At 39.0% G+C, this 21,129-nt stretch overlaps 1 long non-coding RNA gene across 5 annotated transcripts in view; it reads right to left on the reverse strand.

The window, feature by feature from the left end:
* Positions 1 to 1,030: 1,030 nt before the first annotated feature.
* The window catches only part of LOC127854833 (uncharacterized), a 49,420-nt gene continuing 29,321 nt past the window's right edge, over positions 1,031 to 21,129 (reverse strand). For 2 of the 5 annotated variants that reach the window (XR_008037120.1, XR_008037119.1), the window contains exons 2-8: positions 17,021 to 17,121; positions 14,852 to 16,513; positions 14,626 to 14,710; positions 14,044 to 14,144; positions 8,672 to 10,558; positions 2,134 to 2,234; positions 1,031 to 1,626 (exon numbers count right to left, since the gene is read on the reverse strand). This is a non-coding gene — a long non-coding RNA (uncharacterized LOC127854833). Of the gene's footprint in view, positions 1,627 to 2,133; positions 2,235 to 2,716; positions 2,802 to 2,942; positions 4,606 to 8,671; positions 10,559 to 14,043; positions 14,145 to 14,625; positions 14,711 to 14,851; positions 16,514 to 17,020; positions 17,122 to 17,602; positions 17,688 to 17,828; positions 19,491 to 21,129 lie in introns of all 5 variants that reach the window. The other 3 variants (XR_008037122.1, XR_008037121.1, XR_008037118.1) reach the window with 2 other exon arrangements.

The following is a 21,129-nucleotide window of genomic DNA, read 5'->3' on the forward strand; positions in this document are numbered from 1 at the left end:
CATCCATTTGGACCAAAATATTGACACCTCTCATCTATTTTAGCACCCAAATCATCAAAACATTCATTAAAATTCATTTTCTACTTGTCTCGCTTGCAGACGAATCCATGTGACCTTGCACCATTGCAGTAAATGTGCTTTTTAAAAAAAGTTATATTACACTAATTCCGATTCCCATAGGGTCCCATTTAAAACTGACAAATTTCAAACTTTCACAAAGCATTTCTTGCCTTTCCGACGTATCAATTTTTCCGAACCTGGTTGATCATTTAAAGATGGATCTGTCATTCCTTCCAATAATTGCAATCAAAACATACCGTCTCGCAACTTCTAAAGAAAGTAAATCGCTGTCGAATGAACCCCCGTAGAAAAACGTGTTTCGAGAATCCTAATTTCGACAAAAGCCCCACACATAGAAAACACACCCTCAAAAGTTCATCTTTTAAGTTAGCTTCCAATCCAAGGCATCAAAGTACTCCAGACACATACAGGATATTACAAATAACCACAAAAGACATGTCTCACATTGTTAAATGGCCTTATATTCAAGAAGAGAAAAGGAACTCTTTAGAAATAGGCACTACTTTCGAATGGACCACGGAGGGATACACAATGATTTAGTGTAATGTAACCTTTAAGGGAACTCAACTTTGTCCTATCTTTTTCAAACTTTCTCCACATGAGATTTCAACTATTTCCACAATGAATATGCAATTTCAGTGCATTCGGATGGGGGTAAAGGCCTTAAAATGGCCATTTAAAGCGGTGACTAAATTGGCCGCAGTCAAGTCGGAATGCATGATTTTTAGTCTAAGTGACGACAGCTGATTTTGCGTCTCCAATTATTGTTACGCGTAACTTTCATGGCAAAAACTGGTATCATTGCATGCGAAATTCACCAATATATCAGCAAAAGGCCCAAATAAATGTATTGATTGTGAATCAGTGTACTTTTCTTGATGAAATAGGAGACTTTTTTTTAAATTTTAAGCACTTTTTTCAATAAAAAACTCACTGACAGCATATAAAATCATGTTTTTTAAGAAAATTATTATTAAAAGCTTCACTTACAATCTAAACATACACATTGCAATTACAAAAATTAATGCTATTATGATGAGAGGCATAATTTGCAGCTTTCAAGCCGATACAAGCCGGCTACCCAAAATTAACACTTAAAAAGGCGCAAATCGCTCCTTCAACAGCTTACGACACAAAGTGACACTTAATGCGCATCCAGATAGTCTCTCTCATATAAATAAGTCCTGTTAGCGACATTTTATTAAGTATTCTCTTTAAAATCCAGTGTTGAAAGCGTAAGTTTTGCAAAAATGTCCACAGTCACCATGCAAAAGAGCATGTTTGCTAAGGAATTCCTACGCGAGTGGCCACACTAATGTCGTGGCAGGAAAGTCATTTGGGTGTGATTCCTCTGTAGTTCAGTGAACATTCATTCCACTACCTGGGGATGACTATCAGGATCAATTTTCCCAGCTTGGTGTAGTGTTGACCTTTCAGGATGTTGATGGATCGTCCACAAGCGCTGCACCACTGCGGCCTCTGTTCAGGACACAGAGTCGGATTGAGGTGTACACAAACCCGCAGTCAGGCAAGGATCATCCAGACCTTTAATAAAATAAAATGTTTAGGCCCCTGAAACTGGCAATTATGTTCAACACTGAGATAAGGAAACACATAGAGGAGACATCATGCCATGGCTTTCTCATTATTGACACGGCAAACTCGAGCAGCCGGGGACTTGGCTCTAAACAAAAACAGGTATGCTCCATCAATGTGAGCAAGATGGCATGTCAGAGTTAAAAAGGGCAAACAAACATACAAAAGAGATATGTAGGAAATTAGAAATTAAATGCCAGAAGTAATTTTAAGTATTGTTTTTCTGTCTGCAAGGGTTGCTGTGGAAAATAGTGCTTAACGCATAGTTTGGCCTGTAGGGGTTCTGCTAGCAAGAACAAATCGAAGTCATATCTGCCCGCGAACTGTAAGCTTGAGATAACCATATCTGATGAAGTACTGCTTTGAGAATGCATTCTTATTGTACTTGAACCAGATCGCATTGACAGCACAAGGCTTCAGACCCCCCAAAAGTGTGAGGCTTTCAATAGTGCTTACCTGATACCAGACCGCATTGCCCAAGACAGTGACTTTCTCCCGGAACTGCACAGGCTGCATCCGCAGCACAACCCTTAAGCTCAATCATGGTCTGGCTGACTCTGAAATAGTGAAATCTGAATTTACAGATGCTCATTTGTCTAAAGGTTATGAGTTTATTGCCTATCTTATTAAAAGCAAACACAATGACATGCTTAAGAAAGACATGTGCATTTCTGAAAAGACATACAGCTGCCCGATACTTGACTAGGAAAAGGCGCTATGGTCTTCACTCTGAAATTCATTACTCTAAGGGCTTAACAGAACAAAAGCCAGATCTTACAGCTAATTGGCCCCACCTACAGCTAAATATGCTTTATAGGTTGAAAATAAAGTTATTTGTCTGAAGAACTAGTGCTATTAACTCATCAGCTATGTTGCTCCACTGGCCGCAATTCTGTAAACATAGTGTATATATGGAAATACCTAGTCTACCACCTGCACCGCACCACTACGTCCACTGTAAAAATACACAGCTAAGTTAGTACTTTAACGAACAAACTGAAATTCATGTGTTAATTAAACAATCAGTATGATGACTCACATTGAAATCATGTCCAGTGCACCAGTCAGAGCAAGACAGCTAGCGGATTGTTGACCATCTACGGCTCAAGGACAAACGGTCAGGCCTACAAACAAAGAGAAAAATGGCATAAATGGGTTGCATGCATGTAATTTTGCATATTTTTCATCTTGCTCTCCACCTGAAACTTCAATCTATGGACATAATAATATTTACATTTAAGATTTGTTGGAAATGTTACCCTTACTTGTCCATACCAGGTCCCCCACCCATCCGGAACAGTCCAAAACCACCTAAAACATCCATTTGGACCAAAATATTGACACCTCTCATCTATTTTAGCACCCAAATCATCAAAACATTCATTAAAATTCATTTTCTACTTGTCTCGCTTGCAGACGAATCCATGTGACCTTGACATTGCAGTAAATGTGCTTTTTAAAGGTTATATTACACTAATTCCGATTCCCATAGGGTCCCATTATAAAACTGACAACTTTCACAGCATTTTTTCTTGCCTTTCCGACGTATCAATTTTTCCGAACCTGGTATCATTTTAAAGATGGATCTGTCATCTTCCAATAATTGCAATCAAAAACATACCGTCTCGCAACTTCTAAGAAAGTAAATCGCTGTCGAATGAACCCACCGTAGAAAAACGTGTTTCGGAATCCTAATTTCGACAAAAGCCCCACACAATAGAAAACACACCCTCAAAAGTTCATCTTTTAAGTTAGCTTCCAATCCAAGGCATCAAAGTACTCCAGACACATACAGGATATTACAAATAACCACAAAAGACATGTCTCACATTGTTAAATGGCTTATATTCAAGAAGAGAAAAGGAACTCTTTAGAAATAGGCACTACTTTCGAATGGACCACGGAGGGATACACAATGATTTAGTGTAATGTAACCTTTAAGGGAACTCAACTTTGTCCTATCTTTTTCAAACTTTCTCCACATGAGATTTCAACTATTTCCACAATGAATATGCAATTTCAGTGCATTCGGATGGGGGTAAAGGCCTTAAAATGGCCATTTAAAGCGGTGACTAAATTGGCCGCAGTCAAGTCGGAATGCATGATTTTTAGTCTAAGTGACGACAGCTGATTTTGCGTCTCCAATTATTGTTACGCGTAACTTTCATGGCAAAAACTGGTATCATTGCATGCGAAATTCACCAATATATCAGCAAAAGGCCCAAATAAATGTATTGATTGTGAATCAGTGTACTTTTCTTGATGAAATAGGAGACTTTTTTTTAATTTTAAGCACTTTTTTCAATAAAAAACTCACTGACAGCATATAAAATCATGTTTTTTAAGAAAATTATTATTAAAAGCTTCACTTACAATCTAAACATACACATTGCAATTACAAAAATTAATGCTATTATGATGAGAGGCATAATTTTCAGCTTTCAAGCCGATACAAGCCGGCTACCCAAAATTAACACTTAAAAAGGCGCAAATCGCTCCTTCAACAGCTTACGACACAAAGTGACACTTAATGCGCATCCAGATAGTCTCTCTCATATAAATAAGTCCTGTTAGCGACATTTTATTAAGTATTCTCTTTAAAATCCAGTGTTGAAAGCGTAAGTTTTGCAAAAATGTCCACAGTCACCATGCAAAAGAGCATGTTTGCTAAGGAATTCCTACGCGAGTGGCCACACTAATGTCGTGGCAGGAAAGTCATTTGGGTGTGATTCCTCTGTAGTTCAGTGAACATTCATTCCACTACCTGGGGATGACTATCAGGATCAATTTTCCCAGCTTGGTGTAGTGTTGACCTTTCAGGATGTTGATGGATCGTCCACAAGCGCTGCACCACTGCGGCCTCTGTTCAGGACACAGAGTCGGATTGAGGTGTACACAAACCCGCAGTCAGGCAAGGATCATCCAGACCTTTAATAAAATAAAATGTTTAGGCCCCTGAAACTGGCAATTATGTTCAACACTGAGATAAGGAAACACATAGAGGAGACATCATGCCATGGCTTTCTCATTATTGACACGGCAAACTCGAGCAGCCGGGGACTTGGCTCTAAACAAAAACAGGTATGCTCCATCAATGTGAGCAAGATGGCATGTCAGAGTTAAAAAGGGCAAACAAACATACAAAAGAGATATGTAGGAAATTAGAAATTAAATGCCAGAAGTAATTTTAAGTATTGTTTTTCTGTCTGCAAGGGTTGCTGTGGAAAATAGTGCTTAACGCATAGTTTGGCCTGTAGGGGTTCTGCTAGCAAGAACAAATCGAAGTCATATCTGCCCGCGAACTGTAAGCTTGAGATAACCATATCTGATGAAGTACTGCTTTGAGAATGCATTCTTATTGTACTTGAACCAGATCGCATTGACAGCACAAGGCTTCAGACCCCCCAAAAGTGTGAGGCTTTCAATAGTGCTTACCTGATACCAGACCGCATTGCCCGAGACAGTGACTTTCTCCCGGAACTGCACAGGCTGCATCCGCAGCACAATCCCTTAAGCTCAATCATGGTCTGGCTGACTCTGAAATAGTGAAATCTGAATTTACAGATGCTCATTTGTCTAAAGGTTATGAGTTTATTGCCTATCTTATTAAAAGCAAACACAATGACATGCTTAAAAAGACATGTGCATTTCTGAAAAGACATACAGCTGCCCGATACTTGACTAGGAAAAGGCGCTATGGTCTTCACTCTGAAATTCATTACTCTAAGGGCTTAACAGAACAAAAGCCAGATCTTACAGCTAATTGGCCCCACCTACAGCTAAATATGCTTTATAGGTTGAAAATAAAGTTATTTGTCTGAAGAACTAGTGCTATTAACTCATCAGCTATGTTGCTCCACTGGCCGCAATTCTGTAAACATAGTGTATATATGGAAATACCTAGTCTACCACCTGCACCGCACCACTACGTCCACTGTAAAAATACACAGCTAAGTTAGTACTTTAACGAACAAACTGAAATTCATGTGTTAATTAAACAATCAGTATGATGACTCACATTGAAATCATGTCCAGTGCACCAGTCAGAGCAAGACAGCTAGCGGATTGTTGACCATCTACGGCTCAAGGACAAACGGTCAGGCCTACAAACAAAGAGAAAAATGGCATAAATGGGTTGCATGCATGTAATTTTGCATATTTTTCATCTTGCTCTCCACCTGAAACTTCAATCTATGGACATAATAATATTTACATTTAAGATTTGTTGGAAATGTTACCCTTACTTGTCCATACCAGGTCCCCCACCCATCCGGAACCGTCCAAAACCACCTAAAACATCCATTTGGACCAAAATATTGACACCTCTCATCTATTTTAGCACCCAAATCATCAAAACATTCATTAAAATTCATTTTCTACTTGTCTCGCTTGCAGACGAATCCATGTGACCTTGACATTGCAGTAAATGTGCTTTTTAAAGGTTATATTACACTAATTCCGATTCCCATAGGGTCCCATTATAAAACTGACAACTTTCACAGCATTTTTCTTGCCTTTCCGACGTATCAATTTTTCCGAACCTGGTATCATTTTAAAGATGGATCTGTCATCTTCCAATAATTGCAATCAAAAACATACCGTCTCGCAACTTCTAAGAAAGTAAATCGCTGTCGAATGAACCCACCGTAGAAAAACGTGTTTCGGAATCCTAATTTCGACAAAAGCCCCACACAATAGAAAACACACCCTCAAAAGTTCATCTTTTAAGTTAGCTTCCAATCCAAGGCATCAAAGTACTCCAGACACATACAGGATATTACAAATAACCACAAAAGACATGTCTCACATTGTTAAATGGCTTATATTCAAGAAGAGAAAAGGAACTCTTTAGAAATAGGCACTACTTTCGAATGGACCACGGAGGGATACACAATGATTTAGTGTAATGTAACCTTTAAGGGAACTCAACTTTGTCCTATCTTTTTCAAACTTTCTCCACATGAGATTTCAACTATTTCCACAATGAATATGCAATTTCAGTGCATTCGGATGGGGGTAAAGGCCTTAAAATGGCCATTTAAAGCGGTGACTAAATTGGCCGCAGTCAAGTCGGAATGCATGATTTTTAGTCTAAGTGACGACAGCTGATTTTGCGTCTCCAATTATTGTTACGCGTAACTTTCATGGCAAAAACTGGTATCATTGCATGCGAAATTCACCAATATATCAGCAAAAGGCCCAAATAAATGTATTGATTGTGAATCAGTGTACTTTTCTTGATGAAATAGGAGACTTTTTTTAATTTTAAGCACTTTTTTCAATAAAAAACTCACTGACAGCATATAAAATCATGTTTTTTAAGAAAATTATTATTAAAAGCTTCACTTACAATCTAAACATACACATTGCAATTACAAAAATTAATGCTATTATGATGAGAGGCATAATTTTCAGCTTTCAAGCCGATACAAGCCGGCTACCCAAAATTAACACTTAAAAAGGCGCAAATCGCTCCTTCAACAGCTTACGACACAAAGTGACACTTAATGCGCATCCAGATAGTCTCTCTCATATAAATAAGTCCTGTTAGCGACATTTTATTAAGTATTCTCTTTAAAATCCAGTGTTGAAAGCGTAAGTTTTGCAAAAATGTCCACAGTCACCATGCAAAAGAGCATGTTTGCTAAGGAATTCCTACGCGAGTGGCCACACTAATGTCGTGGCAGGAAAGTCATTTGGGTGTGATTCCTCTGTAGTTCAGTGAACATTCATTCCACTACCTGGGGATGACTATCAGGATCAATTTTCCCAGCTTGGTGTAGTGTTGACCTTTCAGGATGTTGATGGATCGTCCACAAGCGCTGCACCACTGCGGCCTCTGTTCAGGACACAGAGTCGGATTGAGGTGTACACAAACCCGCAGTCAGGCAAGGATCATCCAGACCTTTAATAAAATAAAATGTTTAGGCCCCTGAAACTGGCAATTATGTTCAACACTGAGATAAGGAAACACATAGAGGAGACATCATGCCATGGCTTTCTCATTATTGACACGGCAAACTCGAGCAGCCGGGGACTTGGCTCTAAACAAAAACAGGTATGCTCCATCAATGTGAGCAAGATGGCATGTCAGAGTTAAAAAGGGCAAACAAACATACAAAAGAGATATGTAGGAAATTAGAAATTAAATGCCAGAAGTAATTTTAAGTATTGTTTTTCTGTCTGCAAGGGTTGCTGTGGAAAATAGTGCTTAACGCATAGTTTGGCCTGTAGGGGTTCTGCTAGCAAGAACAAATCGAAGTCATATCTGCCCGCGAACTGTAAGCTTGAGATAACCATATCTGATGAAGTACTGCTTTGAGAATGCATTCTTATTGTACTTGAACCAGATCGCATTGACAGCACAAGGCTTCAGACCCCCCAAAAGTGTGAGGCTTTCAATAGTGCTTACCTGATACCAGACCGCATTGCCCGAGACAGTGACTTTCTCCCGGAACTGCACAGGCTGCATCCGCAGCACAATCCTTAAGCTCAATCATGGTCTGGCTGACTCTGAAATAGTGAAATCTGAATTTACAGATGCTCATTTGTCTAAAGGTTATGAGTTTATTGCCTATCTTATTAAAAGCAAACACAATGACATGCTTAAGAAGACATGTGCATTTCTGAAAAGACATACAGCTGCCCGATACTTGACTAGGAAAAGGCGCTATGGTCTTCACTCTGAAATTCATTACTCTAAGGGCTTAACAGAACAAAAGCCAGATCTTACAGCTAATTGGCCCCACCTACAGCTAAATATGCTTTATAGGTTGAAAATAAAGTTATTTGTCTGAAGAACTAGTGCTATTAACTCATCAGCTATGTTGCTCCACTGGCCGCAATTCTGTAAACATAGTGTATATATGGAAATACCTAGTCTACCACCTGCACCGCACCACTACGTCCACTGTAAAAATACACAGCTAAGTTAGTACTTTAACGAACAAACTGAAATTCATGTGTTAATTAAACAATCAGTATGATGACTCACATTGAAATCATGTCCAGTGCACCAGTCAGAGCAAGACAGCTAGCGGATTGTTGACCATCTACGGCTCAAGGACAAACGGTCAGGCCTACAAACAAAGAGAAAAATGGCATAAATGGGTTGCATGCATGTAATTTTGCATATTTTTCATCTTGCTCTCCACCTGAAACTTCAATCTATGGACATAATAATATTTACATTTAAGATTTGTTGGAAATGTTACCCTTACTTGTCCATACCAGGTCCCCCACCCATCCGGAACAGTCCAAAACCACCTAAAACATCCATTTGGACCAAAATATTGACACCTCTCATCTATTTTAGCACCCAAATCATCAAAACATTCATTAAAATTCATTTTCTACTTGTCTCGCTTGCAGACGAATCCATGTGACCTTGACATTGCAGTAAATGTGCTTTTTAAAGGTTATATTACACTAATTCCGATTCCCATAGGGTCCCATTATAAAACTGACAACTTTCACAGCATTTTTCTTGCCTTTCCGACGTATCAATTTTTCCGAACCTGGTATCATTTTAAAGATGGATCTGTCATCTTCCAATAATTGCAATCAAAAACATACCGTCTCGCAACTTCTAAGAAAGTAAATCGCTGTCGAATGAACCCACCGTAGAAAAACGTGTTTCGGAATCCTAATTTCGACAAAAGCCCCACACAATAGAAAACACACCCTCAAAAGTTCATCTTTTAAGTTAGCTTCCAATCCAAGGCATCAAAGTACTCCAGACACATACAGGATATTACAAATAACCACAAAAGACATGTCTCACATTGTTAAATGGCTTATATTCAAGAAGAGAAAAGGAACTCTTTAGAAATAGGCACTACTTTCGAATGGACCACGGAGGGATACACAATGATTTAGTGTAATGTAACCTTTAAGGGAACTCAACTTTGTCCTATCTTTTTCAAACTTTCTCCACATGAGATTTCAACTATTTCCACAATGAATATGCAATTTCAGTGCATTCGGATGGGGGTAAAGGCCTTAAAATGGCCATTTAAAGCGGTGACTAAATTGGCCGCAGTCAAGTCGGAATGCATGATTTTTAGTCTAAGTGACGACAGCTGATTTTGCGTCTCCAATTATTGTTACGCGTAACTTTCATGGCAAAAACTGGTATCATTGCATGCGAAATTCACCAATATATCAGCAAAAGGCCCAAATAAATGTATTGATTGTGAATCAGTGTACTTTTCTTGATGAAATAGGAGACTTTTTTTAATTTTAAGCACTTTTTTCAATAAAAAACTCACTGACAGCATATAAAATCATGTTTTTTAAGAAAATTATTATTAAAAGCTTCACTTACAATCTAAACATACACATTGCAATTACAAAAATTAATGCTATTATGATGAGAGGCATAATTTTCAGCTTTCAAGCCGATACAAGCCGGCTACCCAAAATTAACACTTAAAAAGGCGCAAATCGCTCCTTCAACAGCTTACGACACAAAGTGACACTTAATGCGCATCCAGATAGTCTCTCTCATATAAATAAGTCCTGTTAGCGACATTTTATTAAGTATTCTCTTTAAAATCCAGTGTTGAAAGCGTAAGTTTTGCAAAAATGTCCACAGTCACCATGCAAAAGAGCATGTTTGCTAAGGAATTCCTACGCGAGTGGCCACACTAATGTCGTGGCAGGAAAGTCATTTGGGTGTGATTCCTCTGTAGTTCAGTGAACATTCATTCCACTACCTGGGGATGACTATCAGGATCAATTTTCCCAGCTTGGTGTAGTGTTGACCTTTCAGGATGTTGATGGATCGTCCACAAGCGCTGCACCACTGCGGCCTCTGTTCAGGACACAGAGTCGGATTGAGGTGTACACAAACCCGCAGTCAGGCAAGGATCATCCAGACCTTTAATAAAATAAAATGTTTAGGCCCCTGAAACTGGCAATTATGTTCAACACTGAGATAAGGAAACACATAGAGGAGACATCATGCCATGGCTTTCTCATTATTGACACGGCAAACTCGAGCAGCCGGGGACTTGGCTCTAAACAAAAACAGGTATGCTCCATCAATGTGAGCAAGATGGCATGTCAGAGTTAAAAAGGGCAAACAAACATACAAAAGAGATATGTAGGAAATTAGAAATTAAATGCCAGAAGTAATTTTAAGTATTGTTTTTCTGTCTGCAAGGGTTGCTGTGGAAAATAGTGCTTAACGCATAGTTTGGCCTGTAGGGGTTCTGCTAGCAAGAACAAATCGAAGTCATATCTGCCCGCGAACTGTAAGCTTGAGATAACCATATCTGATGAAGTACTGCTTTGAGAATGCATTCTTATTGTACTTGAACCAGATCGCATTGACAGCACAAGGCTTCAGACCCCCCAAAAGTGTGAGGCTTTCAATAGTGCTTACCTGATACCAGACCGCATTGCCCGAGACAGTGACTTTCTCCCGGAACTGCACAGGCTGCATCCGCAGCACAATCCCTTAAGCTCAATCATGGTCTGGCTGACTCTGAAATAGTGAAATCTGAATTTACAGATGCTCATTTGTCTAAAGGTTATGAGTTTATTGCCTATCTTATTAAAAGCAAACACAATGACATGCTTAAAAAGACATGTGCATTTCTGAAAAGACATACAGCTGCCCGATACTTGACTAGGAAAAGGCGCTATGGTCTTCACTCTGAAATTCATTACTCTAAGGGCTTAACAGAACAAAAGCCAGATCTTACAGCTAATTGGCCCCACCTACAGCTAAATATGCTTTATAGGTTGAAAATAAAGTTATTTGTCTGAAGAACTAGTGCTATTAACTCATCAGCTATGTTGCTCCACTGGCCGCAATTCTGTAAACATAGTGTATATATGGAAATACCTAGTCTACCACCTGCACCGCACCACTACGTCCACTGTAAAAATACACAGCTAAGTTAGTACTTTAACGAACAAACTGAAATTCATGTGTTAATTAAACAATCAGTATGATGACTCACATTGAAATCATGTCCAGTGCACCAGTCAGAGCAAGACAGCTAGCGGATTGTTGACCATCTACGGCTCAAGGACAAACGGTCAGGCCTACAAACAAAGAGAAAAATGGCATAAATGGGTTGCATGCATGTAATTTTGCATATTTTTCATCTTGCTCTCCACCTGAAACTTCAATCTATGGACATAATAATATTTACATTTAAGATTTGTTGGAAATGTTACCCTTACTTGTCCATACCAGGTCCCCCACCCATCCGGAACAGTCCAAAACCACCTAAAACATCCATTTGGACCAAAATATTGACACCTCTCATCTATTTTAGCACCCAAATCATCAAAACATTCATTAAAATTCATTTTCTACTTGTCTCGCTTGCAGACGAATCCATGTGACCTTGACATTGCAGTAAATGTGCTTTTTAAAGGTTATATTACACTAATTCCGATTCCCATAGGGTCCCATTATAAAACTGACAACTTTCACAGCATTTTTCTTGCCTTTCCGACGTATCAATTTTTCCGAACCTGGTATCATTTTAAAGATGGATCTGTCATCTTCCAATAATTGCAATCAAAAACATACCGTCTCGCAACTTCTAAGAAAGTAAATCGCTGTCGAATGAACCCACCGTAGAAAAACGTGTTTCGGAATCCTAATTTCGACAAAAGCCCCACACAATAGAAAACACACCCTCAAAAGTTCATCTTTTAAGTTAGCTTCCAATCCAAGGCATCAAAGTACTCCAGACACATACAGGATATTACAAATAACCACAAAAGACATGTCTCACATTGTTAAATGGCTTATATTCAAGAAGAGAAAAGGAACTCTTTAGAAATAGGCACTACTTTCGAATGGACCACGGAGGGATACACAATGATTTAGTGTAATGTAACCTTTAAGGGAACTCAACTTTGTCCTATCTTTTTCAAACTTTCTCCACATGAGATTTCAACTATTTCCACAATGAATATGCAATTTCAGTGCATTCGGATGGGGGTAAAGGCCTTAAAATGGCCATTTAAAGCGGTGACTAAATTGGCCGCAGTCAAGTCGGAATGCATGATTTTTAGTCTAAGTGACGACAGCTGATTTTGCGTCTCCAATTATTGTTACGCGTAACTTTCATGGCAAAAACTGGTATCATTGCATGCGAAATTCACCAATATATCAGCAAAAGGCCCAAATAAATGTATTGATTGTGAATCAGTGTACTTTTCTTGATGAAATAGGAGACTTTTTTTAAATTTTAAGCACTTTTTTCAATAAAAAACTCACTGACAGCATATAAAATCATGTTTTTTAAGAAAATTATTATTAAAAGCTTCACTTACAATCTAAACATACACATTGCAATTACAAAAATTAATGCTATTATGATGAGAGGCATAATTTTCAGCTTTCAAGCCGATACAAGCCGGCTACCCAAAATTAACACTTAAAAAGGCGCAAATCGCTCCTTCAACAGCTTACGACACAAAGTGACACTTAATGCGCATCCAGATAGTCTCTCTCATATAAATAAGTCCTGTTAGCGACATTTTATTAAGTATTCTCTTTAAAATCCAGTGTTGAAAGCGTAAGTTTTGCAAAAATGTCCACAGTCACCATGCAAAAGAGCATGTTTGCTAAGGAATTCCTACGCGAGTGGCCACACTAATGTCGTGGCAGGAAAGTCATTTGGGTGTGATTCCTCTGTAGTTCAGTGAACATTCATTCCACTACCTGGGGATGACTATCAGGATCAATTTTCCCAGCTTGGTGTAGTGTTGACCTTTCAGGATGTTGATGGATCGTCCACAAGCGCTGCACCACTGCGGCCTCTGTTCAGGACACAGAGTCGGATTGAGGTGTACACAAACCCGCAGTCAGGCAAGGATCATCCAGACCTTTAATAAAATAAAATGTTTAGGCCCCTGAAACTGGCAATTATGTTCAACACTGAGATAAGGAAACACATAGAGGAGACATCATGCCATGGCTTTCTCATTATTGACACGGCAAACTCGAGCAGCCGGGGACTTGGCTCTAAACAAAAACAGGTATGCTCCATCAATGTGAGCAAGATGGCATGTCAGAGTTAAAAAGGGCAAACAAACATACAAAAGAGATATGTAGGAAATTAGAAATTAAATGCCAGAAGTAATTTTAAGTATTGTTTTTCTGTCTGCAAGGGTTGCTGTGGAAAATAGTGCTTAACGCATAGTTTGGCCTGTAGGGGTTCTGCTAGCAAGAACAAATCGAAGTCATATCTGCCCGCGAACTGTAAGCTTGAGATAACCATATCTGATGAAGTACTGCTTTGAGAATGCATTCTTATTGTACTTGAACCAGATCGCATTGACAGCACAAGGCTTCAGACCCCCCAAAAGTGTGAGGCTTTCAATAGTGCTTACCTGATACCAGACCGCATTGCCCGAGACAGTGACTTTCTCCCGGAACTGCACAGGCTGCATCCGCAGCACAACCCTTAAGCTCAATCATGGTCTGGCTGACTCTGAAATAGTGAAATCTGAATTTACAGATGCTCATTTGTCTAAAGGTTATGAGTTTATTGCCTATCTTATTAAAAGCAAACACAATGACATGCTTAAAAAGACATGTGCATTTCTGAAAAGACATACAGCTGCCCGATACTTGACTAGGAAAAGGCGCTATGGTCTTCACTCTGAAATTCATTACTCTAAGGGCTTAACAGAACAAAAGCCAGATCTTACAGCTAATTGGCCCCACCTACAGCTAAATATGCTTTATAGGTTGAAAATAAAGTTATTTGTCTGAAGAACTAGTGCTATTAACTCATCAGCTATGTTGCTCCACTGGCCGCAATTCTGTAAACATAGTGTATATATGGAAATACCTAGTCTACCACCTGCACCGCACCACTACGTCCACTGTAAAAATACACAGCTAAGTTAGTACTTTAACGAACAAACTGAAATTCATGTGTTAATTAAACAATCAGTATGATGACTCACATTGAAATCATGTCCAGTGCACCAGTCAGAGCAAGACAGCTAGCGGATTGTTGACCATCTACGGCTCAAGGACAAACGGTCAGGCCTACAAACAAAGAGAAAAATGGCATAAATGGGTTGCATGCATGTAATTTTGCATATTTTTCATCTTGCTCTCCACCTGAAACTTCAATCTATGGACATAATAATATTTACATTTAAGATTTGTTGGAAATGTTACCCTTACTTGTCCATACCAGGTCCCCCACCCATCCGGAACAGTCCAAAACCACCTAAAACATCCATTTGGACCAAAATATTGACACCTCTCATCTATTTTAGCACCCAAATCATCAAAACATTCATTAAAATTCATTTTCTACTTGTCTCGCTTGCAGACGAATCCATGTGACCTTGACATTGCAGTAAATGTGCTTTTTAAAGGTTATATTACACTAATTCCGATTCCCATAGGGTCCCATTATAAAACTGACAACTTTCACAGCATTTTTCTTGCCTTTCCGACGTATCAATTTTTCCGAACCTGGTATCATTTTAAAGATGGATCTGTCATCTTCCAATAATTGCAATCAAAAACATACCGTCTCGCAACTTCTAAGAAAGTAAATCGCTGTCGAATGAACCCACCGTAGAAAAACGTGTTTCGGAATCCTAATTTCGACAAAAGCCCCACACAATAGAAAACACACCCTCAAAAGTTCATCTTTTAAGTTAGCTTCCAATCCAAGGCATCAAAGTACTCCAGACACATACAGGATATTACAAATAACCACAAAAGACATGTCTCACATTGTTAAATGGCTTATATTCAAGAAGAGAAAAGGAACTCTTTAGAAATAGGCACTACTTTCGAATGGACCACGGAGGGATACACAATGATTTAGTGTAATGTAACCTTTAAGGGAACTCAACTTTGTCCTATCTTTTTCAAACTTTCTCCACATGAGATTTCAACTATTTCCACAATGAATATGCAATTTCAGTGCATTCGGATGGGGGTAAAGGCCTTAAAATGGCCATTTAAAGCGGTGACTAAATTGGCCGCAGTCAAGTCGGAATGCATGATTTTTAGTCTAAGTGACGACAGCTGATTTTGCGTCTCCAATTATTGTTACGCGTAACTTTCATGGCAAAAACTGGTATCATTGCATGCGAAATTCACCAATATATCAGCAAAAGGCCCAAATAAATGTATTGATTGTGAATCAGTGTACTTTTCTTGATGAAATAGGAGACTTTTTTTAAATTTTAAGCACTTTTTTCAATAAAAAACTCACTGACAGCATATAAAATCATGTTTTTTAAGAAAATTATTATTAAAAGCTTCACTTACAATCTAAACATACACATTGCAATTACAAAAATTAATGCTATTATGATGAGAGGCATAATTTTCAGCTTTCAAGCCGATACAAGCCGGCTACCCAAAATTAACACTTAAAAAGGCGCAAATCGCTCCTTCAACAGCTTACGACACAAAGTGACACTTAATGCGCATCCAGATAGTCTCTCTCATATAAATAAGTCCTGTTAGCGACATTTTATTAAGTATTCTCTTTAAAATCCAGTGTTGAAAGCGTAAGTTTTGCAAAAATGTCCACAGTCACCATGCAAAAGAGCATGTTTGCTAAGGAATTCCTACGCGAGTGGCCACACTAATGTCGTGGCAGGAAAGTCATTTGGGTGTGATTCCTCTGTAGTTCAGTGAACATTCATTCCACTACCTGGGGATGACTATCAGGATCAATTTTCCCAGCTTGGTGTAGTGTTGACCTTTCAGGATGTTGATGGATCGTCCACAAGCGCTGCACCACTGCGGCCTCTGTTCAGGACACAGAGTCGGATTGAGGTGTACACAAACCCGCAGTCAGGCAAGGATCATCCAGACCTTTAATAAAATAAAATGTTTAGGCCCCTGAAACTGGCAATTATGTTCAACACTGAGATAAGGAAACACATAGAGGAGACATCATGCCATGGCTTTCTCATTATTGACACGGCAAACTCGAGCAGCCGGGGACTTGGCTCTAAACAAAAACAGGTATGCTCCATCAATGTGAGCAAGATGGCATGTCAGAGTTAAAAAGGGCAAACAAACATACAAAAGAGATATGTAGGAAATTAGAAATTAAATGCCAGAAGTAATTTTAAGTATTGTTTTTCTGTCTGCAAGGGTTGCTGTGGAAAATAGTGCTTAACGCATAGTTTGGCCTGTAGGGGTTCTGCTAGCAAGAACAAATCGAAGTCATATCTGCCCGCGAACTGTAAGCTTGAGATAACCATATCTGATGAAGTACTGCTTTGAGAATGCATTCTTATTGTACTTGAACCAGATCGCATTGACAGCACAAGGCTTCAGACCCCCCAAAAGTGTGAGGCTTTCAATAGTGCTTACCTGATACCAGACCGCATTGCCCGAGACAGTGACTTTCTCCCGGAACTGCACAGGCTGCATCCGCAGCACAACCCTTAAGCTCAATCATGGTCTGGCTGACTCTGAAATAGTGAAATCTGAATTTACAGATGCTCATTTGTCTAAAGGTTATGAGTTTATTGCCTATCTTATTAAAAGCAAACACAATGACATGCTTAAAAAGACATGTGCATTTCTGAAAAGACATACAGCTGCCCGATACTTGACTAGGAAAAGGCGCTATGGTCTTCACTCTGAAATTCATTACTCTAAGGGCTTAACAGAACAAAAGCCAGATCTTACAGCTAATTGGCCCCACCTACAGCTAAATATGCTTTATAGGTTGAAAATAAAGTTATTTGTCTGAAGAACTAGTGCTATTAACTCATCAGCTATGTTGCTCCACTGGCCGCAATTCTGTAAACATAGTGTATATATGGAAATACCTAGTCTACCACCTGCACCGCACCACTACGTCCACTGTAAAAATACACAGCTAAGTTAGTACTTTAACGAACAAACTGAAATTCATGTGTTAATTAAACAATCAGTATGATGACTCACATTGAAATCATGTCCAGTGCACCAGTCAGAGCAAGACAGCTAGCGGATTGTTGACCATCTACGGCTCAAGGACAAACGGTCAGGCCTACAAACAAAGAGAAAAATGGCATAAATGGGTTGCATGCATGTAATTTTGCATATTTTTCATCTTGCTCTCCACCTGAAACTTCAATCTATGGACATAATAATATTTACATTTAAGATTTGTTGGAAATGTTACCCTTACTTGTCCATACCAGGTCCCCCACCCATCCGGAACAGTCCAAAACCACCTAAAACATCCATTTGGACCAAAATATTGACACCTCTCATCTATTTTAGCACCCAAATCATCAAAACATTCATTAAAATTCATTTTCTACTTGTCTCGCTTGCAGACGAATCCATGTGACCTTGACATTGCAGTAAATGTGCTTTTTAAAGGTTATATTACACTAATTCCGATTCCCATAGGGTCCCATTATAAAACTGACAACTTTCACAGCATTTTTCTTGCCTTTCCGACGTATCAATTTTTCCGAACCTGGTATCATTTTAAAGATGGATCTGTCATCTTCCAATAATTGCAATCAAAAACATACCGTCTCGCAACTTCTAAGAAAGTAAATCGCTGTCGAATGAACCCACCGTAGAAAAACGTGTTTCGGAATCCTAATTTCGACAAAAGCCCCACACAATAGAAAACACACCCTCAAAAGTTCATCTTTTAAGTTAGCTTCCAATCCAAGGCATCAAAGTACTCCAGACACATACAGGATATTACAAATAACCACAAAAGACATGTCTCACATTGTTAAATGGCTTATATTCAAGAAGAGAAAAGGAACTCTTTAGAAATAGGCACTACTTTCGAATGGACCACGGAGGGATACACAATGATTTAGTGTAATGTAACCTTTAAGGGAACTCAACTTTGTCCTATCTTTTTCAAACTTTCTCCACATGAGATTTCAACTATTTCCACAATGAATATGCAATTTCAGTGCATTCGGATGGGGGTAAAGGCCTTAAAATGGCCATTTAAAGCGGTGACTAAATTGGCCGCAGTCAAGTCGGAATGCATGATTTTTAGTCTAAGTGACGACAGCTGATTTTGCGTCTCCAATTATTGTTACGCGTAACTTTCATGGCAAAAACTGGTATCATTGCATGCGAAATTCACCAATATATCAGCAAAAGGCCCAAATAAATGTATTGATTGTGAATCAGTGTACTTTTCTTGATGAAATAGGAGACTTTTTTTAAATTTTAAGCACTTTTTTCAATAAAAAACTCACTGACAGCATATAAAATCATGTTTTTTAAGAAAATTATTATTAAAAGCTTCACTTACAATCTAAACATACACATTGCAATTACAAAAATTAATGCTATTATGATGAGAGGCATAATTTTCAGCTTTCAAGCCGATACAAGCCGGCTACCCAAAATTAACACTTAAAAAGGCGCAAATCGCTCCTTCAACAGCTTACGACACAAAGTGACACTTAATGCGCATCCAGATAGTCTCTCTCATATAAATAAGTCCTGTTAGCGACATTTTATTAAGTATTCTCTTTAAAATCCAGTGTTGAAAGCGTAAGTTTTGCAAAAATGTCCACAGTCACCATGCAAAAGAGCATGTTTGCTAAGGAATTCCTACGCGAGTGGCCACACTAATGTCGTGGCAGGAAAGTCATTTGGGTGTGATTCCTCTGTAGTTCAGTGAACATTCATTCCACTACCTGGGGATGACTATCAGGATCAATTTTCCCAGCTTGGTGTAGTGTTGACCTTTCAGGATGTTGATGGATCGTCCACAAGCGCTGCACCACTGCGGCCTCTGTTCAGGACACAGAGTCGGATTGAGGTGTACACAAACCCGCAGTCAGGCAAGGATCATCCAGACCTTTAATAAAATAAAATGTTTAGGCCCCTGAAACTGGCAATTATGTTCAACACTGAGATAAGGAAACACATAGAGGAGACATCATGCCATGGCTTTCTCATTATTGACACGGCAAACTCGAGCAGCCGGGGACTTGGCTCTAAACAAAAACAGGTATGCTCCATCAATGTGAGCAAGATGGCATGTCAGAGTTAAAAAGGGCAAACAAACATACAAAAGAGATATGTAGGAAATTAGAAATTAAATGCCAGAAGTAATTTTAAGTATTGTTTTTCTGTCTGCAAGGGTTGCTGTGGAAAATAGTGCTTAACGCATAGTTTGGCCTGTAGGGGTTCTGCTAGCAAGAACAAATCGAAGTCATATCTGCCCGCGAACTGTAAGCTTGAGATAACCATATCTGATGAAGTACTGCTTTGAGAATGCATTCTTATTGTACTTGAACCAGATCGCATTGACAGCACAAGGCTTCAGACCCCCCAAAAGTGTGAGGCTTTCAATAGTGCTTACCTGATACCAGACCGCATTGCCCGAGACAGTGACTTTCTCCCGGAACTGCACAGGCTGCATCCGCAGCACAATCCCTTAAGCTCAATCATGGTCTGGCTGACTCTGAAATAGTGAAATCTGAATTTACAGATGCTCATTTGTCTAAAGGTTATGAGTTTATTGCCTATCTTATTAAAAGCAAACACAATGACATGCTTAAAAAGACATGTGCATTTCTGAAAAGACATACAGCTGCCCGATACTTGACTAGGAAAAGGCGCTATGGTCTTCACTCTGAAATTCATTACTCTAAGGGCTTAACAGAACAAAAGCCAGATCTTACAGCTAATTGGCCCCACCTACAGCTAAATATGCTTTATAGGTTGAAAATAAAGTTATTTGTCTGAAGAACTAGTGCTATTAACTCATCAGCTATGTTGCTCCACTGGCCGCAATTCTGTAAACATAGTGTATATATGGAAATACCTAGTCTACCACCTGCACCGCACCACTACGTCCACTGTAAAAATACACAGCTAAGTTAGTACTTTAACGAACAAACTGAAATTCATGTGTTAATTAAACAATCAGTATGATGACTCACATTGAAATCATGTCCAGTGCACCAGTCAGAGCAAGACAGCTAGCGGATTGTTGACCATCTACGGCTCAAGGACAAACGGTCAGGCCTACAAACAAAGAGAAAAATGGCATAAATGGGTTGCATGCATGTAATTTTGCATATTTTTCATCTTGCTCTCCACCTGAAACTTCAATCTATGGACATAATAATATTTACATTTAAGATTTGTTGGAAATGTTACCCTTACTTGTCCATACCAGGTCCCCCACCCATCCGGAACAGTCCAAAACCACCTAAAACATCCATTTGGACCAAAATATTGACACCTCTCATCTATTTTAGCACCCAAATCATCAAAACATTCATTAAAATTCATTTTCTACTTGTCTCGCTTGCAGACGAATCCATGTGACCTTGACATTGCAGTAAATGTGCTTTTTAAAGGTTATATTACACTAATTCCGATTCCCATAGGGTCCCATTATAAAACTGACAACTTTCACAGCATTTTTCTTGCCTTTCCGACGTATCAATTTTTCCGAACCTGGTATCATTTTAAAGATGGATCTG

This window comes from Dreissena polymorpha, chromosome 13, assembly GCF_020536995.1.
Source record: "Dreissena polymorpha isolate Duluth1 chromosome 13, UMN_Dpol_1.0, whole genome shotgun sequence".
NCBI lineage: Eukaryota > Metazoa > Mollusca > Bivalvia > Myida > Dreissenidae > Dreissena > Dreissena polymorpha.